The sequence below is a fragment of the Photinus pyralis genome, unplaced genomic scaffold, assembly GCF_008802855.1.
Source record: "Photinus pyralis isolate 1611_PpyrPB1 unplaced genomic scaffold, Ppyr1.3 Ppyr1.4_LG4, whole genome shotgun sequence".
Taxonomy (NCBI): domain Eukaryota; kingdom Metazoa; phylum Arthropoda; class Insecta; order Coleoptera; family Lampyridae; genus Photinus; species Photinus pyralis.
In genome coordinates this window covers 48,815,202-48,826,135 of record NW_022170511.1, presented here as the reverse complement: position 1 = coordinate 48,826,135, position 10,934 = coordinate 48,815,202, and positions in this window count along the sequence as shown.

The window sequence follows — 10,934 nt, the reverse complement described above, 5'->3', positions numbered from 1 at the left end:
AATTCATGAGTCCCTATCGTTTATGTATAAGGTGAAAGTTGTTTCGTGTAAAATATCACGCTTTTTATTGTTATTCGATTTTATTACAAATTGAAGTCAAATAGAATCCCGTGCTTTACTAAAAATTTGCCTAAGAAAGATTTCGGAAATAGAACAACGGCAATGTAATTTGGAACCGTGACATTATACATTATATTGGAAATTTTACGGCAATTTGGGGTATTGAGAAAAAAAACTTATTTGAAGCAAATTTGAGGTTAAAGGAAAAATGGAGAAGTTTTTTCAGTGAGTAAGTAACTAGGTAATTTACATTAAAAGCCAGTCTTGGTAGTTTACAAAAATGTATAAGGATTTCCATTTCACAATTAACATTCCTATTTTTTAATTCAAAAGAAAGAAGTATCCTTCCCAGGTCTTAAGTACTTACTGAGAAAGGACTTTTTTGAATGCAACTGTTCTGGTATTCTATACAAACATTTAAAAAATCAGGATCATTTTAGGGTAATACTTTTGATGACTCTCAACTCTCATTGTTTGGCATACAAATGTTTGTAATATATGCATAGCAATTTTGTAGTGATAGCTGTTTTTATTTCTCATCGCAAGAAACTGATAAGAGTGTTAAAGATGGATCCTTATTTGAATTACTGCCGCAGTTCATACATTGGAACACCATAAGGAAAAGCAAATATCATACATTCAAAAGAAATGGAGAAAAATATTCCTCTTTTTTCCTTTGAGAGATTTAATAAAGTTGATATAAATCTGTAGAAATAAAAATGCATTCATTATTTATTCTCTTAGCCGAGGAAATTAATTAGATGCTCGCACAAATATAATTAGAAGCGGCTCTGCTAATTTCTTAAAATTATTACTGGAAGTGATTGAAAGGGAATTTTTAATTTCAGCCGGCGTTGCGAGGGCGAAGCTAATGATTACGTAACGTGTCTTTCGCCTCGTAAAGTTTTCAAATTTTCTTTTAAAATTCAACACAATTCTCTATTGAATTCGGAGACCTGTCAATTTCTGACGCACGCGAGCAATACAAAGCACGCAAGTGGGGCATTTGTCTCAAAGATCACCCCCATCATATGAAGTTTTTTGATCTTTATTCGCGTCAACAGCCTTTTATCAACTTGTCGTCGTTCCCACTTCATTTTTCACAATTCACGTCATTTGTCGTCAGTAAGTTGGTGAACACCGTAATGAGTTTGAAAACAAGAGACGGGCGTGACGGAAAACCATAAAGATCGCTCTCAGTCCGGCTTCGTGTCGTGCCGGACTTTGTTTCCCTCTCATTTTTCTTTTCACCATCTAAGCCAGTTTAAAATATACGGAATGGGACCGCAACCCAACCGAAGAGAATAGTCCTGAAAAGCCTAAAACGTTCGTCTTCTTTTTTCCTACCCCTCGAACAAAAGGCCGCGAATGTCGTTTGGAGAGCGAGCTTCATTAGCGATGTATAACGACTAAGACATTTCCAGTTGGAAGGTTTGTCGTTATTCTGTCATTTAGTCCATTGACTTATTTTCTGCTTCGTGCAATCAGACCCACTTCAGTCGGGTTTCTTTTAATAATGTGCTGCATAATCGGCCTCGTTTAGCGTTGTAGATTTTCCCGCGACAACATTTTAGTTTCGCTTCATCCTAGCTTTCCTAACCGGATTCTTAATTAGAAATTACATCCGGTGTAAATTCGATTAAACTCAGTGGCCTGTCTTACATTATTAACTTTAGTAGGTGTTAATTTGTGTGCGAATCTAAGCATGAATTTACTAATCGATTGTTTCATTTGCGACAATTTACTTTCCCCCTTTATTGCTTCCAACTTCCAGACCTTCATCATTTTACATATTTCAAATACGAACGTTCAATTGTAATGGTTTTCTCCTCCCACTTAGTATATTTCTTTCGATTTATATCTAAACTACAATATGCCAGTCTAGGAGAATTTCAATATTCGAGTACGTCACTTGTAGAAGTAATGAATATCTCATTCGAAAAGTCACATTTTCTTCTTGTCGATGGACTTGATTTTCTGTAGGTAATTCATAAATGAATTTGGATGCTGATTAAAAATTAAAGCCACTGCTACTAGCCTTCCATCGGTAAAATGAGGTTTGCAGCACGGCCATTAAATGTTTAATGGCTTTGTTGAATTTTTTTATTTCAACATTGTTGAGCTTAAAATTTCAAAACGAGTGCCGCTAAGTTACTTACATAGAGACTTGCATTTCCGTCAAATTTGTTTGCGCATTACTTAATTGTTGACAACCACCCCAAACCATTACCCAAAGTGAAATATTTGACTTCTTGTAGGTAATTTAATTTGTACAGTGAGCGGCTAAAATATGGAACAAATGCATTTAAAAATCGTGTGTTGGATTCGCACACGTCTAACAAAATTGTTTATTGCGCATTGTTTGCACTAAAGAGAACAAATATACAGGGTGCGTCAAAAAGTCGATGTTGATACAAAAGTTGACTTTTTTTAATGGCACAGTTTTTTTTAAATCCATTTGCCAATTACTTTTACTATGCGTCGTATAATCAATTGTGATTCATTAAACTTATGGTATTATTAGTCGCACTTAGTACCTAATTATTCAAGAGGGCCGATAGATAACTTTGTCTTTTTCTTTTTTTATTTGTTTGTTTGATTTTTTTTGTTATTGGTTTCGGTAGTTTAAGTACTGTTATCAATATTACTAGACATATTTTTTATTGTTGATTTATTTTTAACTCTACTGTACTCTGGCAGGTTGTAAAATGTTGTTTTTGCTCTGAAATTGGAAAGGTTATGTCTTTCTGTTAAAATAAAGAATTATTTTTATTATTATTATGAATTTGACACGGAATTCGAAAATGTTTTTTTTGAAAATATTCCATTAAAAAAAATCAATATTCGCCGATCTGTCCGATCACTAGTTTTAAGATCTTTTTGTTGGATTACCATGCGAGATACAACTTTGATCTTTGAAATTAACACCTTACGATTTCGGATAGCATTTAGAGCAGGGAGGGGAGTACAAATGCTCAATCTCAATTCTTGATCGTCCTCTGTTAAAAGATCCCTACGAACGAAATTGTTTTTATCAAGATCATTTACAACACCTCATACCTCGAGAATGGAGAAAATGGAACACTTCTAGAAGTATGGCCAAGAGAAAATTGGCTAATTATTTTTAAATTCCCAGTCACTACTAGCGTTTGAAATAAGCACACCAAAAAACATAAAAAATGTATATACCCCCTTCGACTCTGAAGGTGTTCGCCACTAACCACAATTTTAAAGAATGTAGATTGGTAGCAAACTTTTTATGATTTCGGATACCATAAAAAGCTTCTTTAAAACAAATGTTGTTTTGAAGATACTTCCACACTGCATACTGTTGTTAAACAACGTCAAGTAGATGTTTTGATAGGGCTAGGCCCCTGTAACAGTAATGGATCACCCTGTATGCAGAATATCAATTCCTTTCCAAGTGTAAATTTCGTCGCTGGTATTGAATTAAAGATGAAGTTCGTTCTTTTTGTTTGCATTTGGAGTTTACGTTGTTTGTATAGTTGTTAAATGTTTAATTTGTTTATTTAATTGTAATAGTGAAATTACGTGTTAAGAGGCAGGGACATCTGGTCGTTTTTGCGCGTTATATTGTACGACACATCGGGTCGTTTGCGATAAGAAGTTTTATTGTTGGGCGAAATTTAATTAATGCACGTCTATCAGTCACAACAGGTGCGCAGTTTATTTCTAAAGTGGCGTTATCAAATTTAGCTTTGATTGGTTGTCTGTATACGAAATCTTAAACTGGATTTTTAACGAGGATGAGAGACGATCCTTTAAACTCGAGAAGGCGTCTAACAATAAATTGGACTGGATTTTATTCGGCGGTGGTCCGACCGTATTACTGCGCGTGTTAAGCACTGTTTTAGGCAGTCAGCCTATTGTATTTTAAGATAGAGTTCGTTTTTTGATAGTTTGTTTATTGAAGAAAGTAAGAGATTGAAATTATGGCGTCACAAAATGAGTTATTTAAGTTCGTGAGAAATTTTAAACGTTTCATCCGTATCCGGAAAATTAATAATTCGAGTGTGTTGGTCAATCAACCGTTCATCGCACAGCAAGGCTTTGTTTTTGTTAAAACACAAGATTTAGTCATTGAACTCAACAGATCAAGATCAAGTGTAATAGAAAATACGAGAGAAAATAGGTGAAATTTTGAGTTTGTCAGAGAGTGTTTGTGACAGTTCTAATGCGCCATATTGCAGTTAACGACCAGTTTATTGCGTTAAGTAAAAACTAAGGTAATAAGATTTTTTTTTAATTAATTGTCTATCGAACGCTTGCGTGCGTGGTATATTGTAAGGTAACAACATGGACGGTATTTTATTTATAGAGCTTGTGAACGCTCCCTTAAAATGAATTACATGGGCGATCGCTAAATGTCGCTATCTAACAATAACAAATTGTTATCACTGAACTATTTTTGTATAAAAGAAATATCTGTCTGCTTCACAAGACACTTCTTCCTACCCCTTGTTAACTTATTCCTGAGAACCTGATTTCCAGACCCGTTCGCAACCTGAAAACTTAAAACAATCAAAACCTTTCCGTTTATCCCTTTTATACCGTAACATCAAACTAACCTTTCCTGCATCATATGCCGCCGCCGTTCATTTTACTTCATTGGATTCCTTACAGGCGAAATGAATGGGGTTCGTAAGCCTAAAACTAGTTTAAGATTACTTGATTCCGTGAGACATTATGGGTCACACATTGTGATAGTGTTTTCGTCACATCCAATGTACAATTCCGATAAGCAAATGTTGCAAGGGCGCCGTGAGAGATGAGTAAAGGTATGTCTACCTCATCGTGTTTCACTCCCGTGGCGTGTATTCGTTTTACAAAACAAGGTGCCAGGCAAGGAAGGTTATACCAACAACGTAACCGACAAGGACGAGGATACCTACCAGAGCCTACGTCAGGCGACGCGCGATTTTGGTTATCGATGCCCTTCCAGGAATAACAACATAATTTTGTGTACTTATAACAATTTATATACAGGATGTACATACATACGAGTACATAGAAAAGAAATGTGATTTGTGCGTTAAGCGATTTTATTTATCTTGGCGTCACGACTGGAGCTACCCGTGTGCCTCCAGAACGACCCTTATAATGTCTAAAAAACGATGGGAAATATTCTAGAAGCGAAATACATCGAGAAAGATCTGTGAAGGTGTCAATTATTCATACTTTTGAGATACTCTGTTTAACCAGAGCTTTCTTACGTTTTGATCCAATTTAATTGTTTCTGAACATTCTTTCCATCAGTAGTTAGGACACACGGGTGTCATTTTTGTGGTTGGAACGATGGTAAAGGCGCATCTTCCAAACTAATGGTTTGGAATTGAATTTCGTTAGATTAGTCCAGTTTCAGGAATTGAGTATTGTGGGGTGTACTGGTTTCTACAAAATTTTATTTTCAAATTTTTACAGTCAATGGATTCCCAACCAATTTGGCGTTCTATATTTTTAAGTTAATGTTTATCGGATACGTCACTGGGCAGCTAATCGCATGAGAAAATTTATGGTGACTGAGTGGCGCGAGATAACGGCCGATAATACTGAGTTAATGGCACTGACGCAGCGTGAGAAACGCGGACTCCGCAATCTTGAAATCTAATTATTTCTAATGAATGGCATTTATATGCACTTGATTAGTTGGGAACGAAGTCTATTGGCTGACGATTAAAAATAGTCGCTGTAACCATCTATTAGCACCATTTTGTAAGCGTGTTAGAAAAGTAAGAAAGAGTAGGGAAGAGAATTTTAGAGAAGGAGTTCGGGACTTTAATTAGAGCTCAAGTCATCGAAACCGTACCTAATTAGAATTAGTGCCAAGCCCTCAGTCAGTCCAAAAGTAGAAGACGAACATTATTAGTACGGATGTGCGCGGTGTCTAGTGCGTGACGTATCGTAAAATAAAACTACGAGATAAACCGCATTAGTCTTAACTTGCATAAAAGCTTACTTTCAGTCAGGGAAAAAACGATATTACTAAAGGAATATTTAGCGCAATTACGTGAATTAAACGGATGTGATGTAGAGCACCAAACAATTCTAATAGTACGAGCGAACTTTTCCGGAAAATAAACCAGAAGTTTGGAGTTCAGTCAATCAAAAATTCCAATTTAGAAGCGAGAGTTTCACAAGAGAGCTTTGATGGGTGACATTAAATTTGTTTGGCTACTCATAACTTATATTATGGTAGCATTTAAAACTGATTGAAGACAGACGATATAAATATACTAATCATTGCCCACTCAAATGCAAAAAAATATCTAAAAAACTTATCCGTTCCGGGGATCCAGGGAACGTCCCGGTCGAAAAACGCAGTACAGAATTGTCACATAATTGGAAAAATGAAATCTTGTACATTTTGACAGTGTACTGTAGAAAGTCGCTTACCATTAAATTTTACTGAACTGCTATTTGCTCCGGATAAGCAGGTAGAAGTAGTAGTGGTCTACTTTGATGGTTTACGTAGTGTAAAAAAAATGTGACCGAAGCTTCTTTATCATATGTCTTATGAGTCGTGAGGAAATAAATAAAACGTAGCATCGTTTCCCACAATTCCATGCGCTTCTCTACGGAAACCTTATATTGCAATTTAAAGCTTCTCAAGACGTTCAGTTTAGATTCTTTTGAGTCCCTTGAACATCTTGAGCATTATAGGAACTTAAGTCCACTTTAACAGAAGCATCTGTAGTTTTTATGGCCCTGTGAACCTAAATTCTTTTAAGGTGATTTTCCTAGCACCAGATACCACAGCAGTGGATATTCTCTAGTGACCGAGGGTCTTTTCTCCATCCCGATTGAGGACATATAATGGCCCCGTTTCCGAGCATGGCTTCCGTAACTTACTGTGACGTGTATCCAATTAGATCAATGTACCTATATCCAAAATAAGGTTTCAAAGAAATCATTTCATTTAAATTTAAAACGTTTTAGAACTGTGCAAGTCAACATTGCCAAGCGTTTGGAATTATCGTTCGAACATGATAAAAAGCATAGAGTACTTCCTGTTTTAATAAAATTAAGTAGATGTCTCCACAGACGCGTTGGTATAATAAATTTTGATGATGATGAGAAAGACGACAACGGTTCGTGGTTTTTAATAAATTCTTAGAGATTGGGGTTTCTCAAACTGATGTGAAAACTGTTATTTTCTTCAACACTAACGTTGCCTCTGAAATTAACATAAGCACTCGCTGACACCTTCGAGCAAAGCATTTACGTTCTCAGTTATGACTTAAGATGTGAATCCCTAGGCCTAGCTTCTAAAACGCGTAGGTACACGACGTGTAAACTAAAACCAGTAATGTTAATAGTATTGTGCCTAATATCGCACAAATATGTCGAAAATGGAATTGTCTCATCAAATACCGATTGTGGAAGACATTCTTGTTACACATTTGAGAAATCAGGTTACGTATTACAACTGTATTAACCTTCCCTATTCGAAAGGGAATTTAGTAAGCTCTAAATATTCGGTACATTACTCCTTCACAAAAGGTTGAAATTCCGTTTCAACACGAACCAACACCTCTGTTATATTATTATTCCGCAATCTCTTTCTGGTCTGTCATCTATCACGTTTATACACATATAACTTTCACACCCCGAACAACTTTCGGAAACACACAAAATGAATATTAATTACTCAAAGTTGCCAAGTCGTGATCGAAAGGCGGTGGTATGTGTGGACTCTATTTACCTACACTCGATAAAGGGATATAGTAGTTCGAGACGAAACCGCAAAAAGTAAAATCAGATGTTTTGTGTCATTTATTTCTCTTCTACGCTTTCAAAGTAGTAAAGAGCGGAAGTCCCTCGAGTTCTCGGAGAGTCTGAAAGTATACTACTAAGATAAGTTACTGTATATCAAACCTAGCGTCATCGTAACGAGTTCTATACTAGAATCAAAGTTCAAAGAAAACGTAGCCTTTGACGGAAATGGACTTTTTCAATCAATAAGCGATAACGTAGGTCGCAAAAACGAAGTGTTTCGTTTAATTTAACGCTGACGTGTCAATTTACATATTTGAGATAACAAGTATACGTCTTTCATTGCGTACTAAGTGATTTAATTTATATTGCAGGTCCGGGCTATTGGGGACTAATGAACCCGCAATGGAATATGTGTTCAAAAGGACGAAGGCAGTCGCCAATCAACGTAGAACCTGACAAATTACTTTTTGACCCCTTTTTGAGACAAATACATTTGGATAAACACAAGGTAGGAAATTAAGTTTTCGCTAATTTGCATTTTAATTACGTGCATCTATGAATGGAAGATACAAATTCTATTTACCTGCGCTATTGAATACAAAGGAAATAGCTTTGTTGTATTCGTTTATCTTTTCATGTGTACTACCATTGAATAAAATAATGCTTTTATTCAATGATACTACTTACCTTAAACATTTTGGAATCAGCTGTCCTTCTACTTATCCTTTATATGCTTTTTCCACTTTTTGTCGCGTCGCCAATATTGTATTGAATCTGAAAGAGCAATCCACATGTCTTCGTCTCTATAAACCGTGTTAGAAAGACGATCATGTGTGTGTTCCTTTTCAGTGCTACTGAGATGAATTTAATGTTCCGTGGATTTTGACAAAATTTCGATCACATAATACAGAAAAACTTTCTTAAACATCTTAGACATAGAATTTGAACTTTGTTCAGTTGATTCCTGAGTTTGAAGTAATGTAGGACTTTTTTGGTATTTTGCATTTTTCCGAAAACAAAAAATAGTACACGCCCTCTTTTCCTTAACTGATCCCTTCAATTTCGATCTATTATGAGCGAACCCATAAATGGTAGTACTCGGGACCGATTGCCCACGGAAACTCGATATGAGGGGTTGAAACGGCCTGTGGTTTGCAGAACCAAAGTTGAAGGCTCTATTACTGCACCACAGTTGCAGTAAAGTAGTAGATCTGGTTGTTATGATGAGTTTACACAATCATGATCATTAGTTCACTATCAAAAATCATTAGGAAATAGCCAATAGAAACAAAGATCTGTTGCGCGTTGCTAACCAACGAAACCATCCTCAGCTGAGTGAATTAATTGTAGAAACCCACCATTACAGAACCAAATTTAAGACACTATTTTGGTCCTACTTCAATTACAATTACAGTCGAATGCATAGTTTCGCGCGGCTTAATTTTAATTAGTAATAATATAATATATACTTTCTCATCTGTAATTAGGCTCTGCTGTTAGATGGGAAATAAAATATATTATTATTATTATTATTATTATACAATCTACAATTGCGTCAACCCGAACTTTAATTTACTGTCTGGCCCTGACCCACGCTCCGATTGGCTGCATTTATGGAAGTTTCGTGAATTATAAAGAACTAGGTGCCAGTAATTATTATAAATACAACTGCAGGTCATTTAATTGATTGTATCTGAAAAGGTGTTACCTTGAGATACTATGATATTCGAAGTAAATTATCAAATCAAAAAGTGAATAGGTTTCAATGTAAAGGTTAACAAATGACATCGAGACAACCAAAAATATACATGGTGCTCTATTTGTAAAAGAAAGTTATTCGTTTACACCGTAAAAATCGGACACCATGTACATTTAAAAATAATCTATATTATAATTTCGCCCTTTTAAAAAATCCGTCACGCAGGAGTTGTGCGCGTTTAGAAGATCTTTCCGACGACACCAGTTTCAACGGACCAAAACTATAGAAGAAGATAGGAAAAAACTGAAAAATTGACACGTTACTTAACCACGTTCGGGAATGGCGCCCAGATGTCGACATCATGTAGCACAGTCTCTAAAGTTGTAAATAGCAGACGCGTTATCCTTTCGGAAAACTCTGCAGCAATTTTGTACATTTTTGCTTGTGAAGACAATCTTAAACCTACAAATGACCTAATGTCCAACTCTGAATTGGGATACGTATTTAAAAAGACACAAAGAAAAGTTTTCATGCAAAGAATCGAACCCGAGCCGTCAGGTTGCAAACCGAGTTTTTTTGCTACTAGACCATTTTGTCATACATTCGATCGTGATTAAGCTTCGCATTTCGAAATATGTAGTTGTGAGGAAGGGTCAATTATCGCATGCATGCGGACGCGTATGCCGCCTTCAAGTATGCGATACACGTGCACTCCTTTTCTACAAGCGTTCTTCTACGGGTCCTCATTTGCTGTTAGCCAGCCAAAGTATGAATAAAAGCTACCTTTTTACAAACAAGTAAGCAAAAATGCGATAAAAACCCCGCGACTAGCATTTGGCTTCAACCTGCCAATTTAGGTAGTTAATTCTAAAGAAAATTCTTGCAAAATTAATTAACTGTCGACTTCATTATCGCTTTTAACCATTCGTACGTCAGTAAGGGGCATTCTGACTTTAAATTCCTTATTCCAATCAAACATTAGTCAAGTGCAAATTCCAAAACAGTCATTTACCAAATTTTGAAAGCATTTGAAATGAATTTTGGGCGTGAATAAACAAAATCAAACGTAATTGAACATGAGACTTCTCTCTTTGTGGTTAAAGGGTTCGAATAAGTACACGACTGGCATGATATTACAATAACAAAATTTATTCTACGACCGCAAATGAACTTTAACATGAAATCCTAATTAACAAATTTGAATCACAGCGTCCGAATAAACAAACATCAAAAAGCCTTAACCTTACTTAGAGTTTTTTGAGTTATAATATCCCATTACGATCCGGACACAACACTAATTACAACCAGAAAACAATGCACTTTAATGAATGTGACGCACAAAAACTTGGTCTTAAATCCGTTCTCCAAATAAAAAAAAAACTTCTTCTATAAAACGGTCAGCAGCAGCGGAACAGTACCTCAGTTTCGAATAATGGAA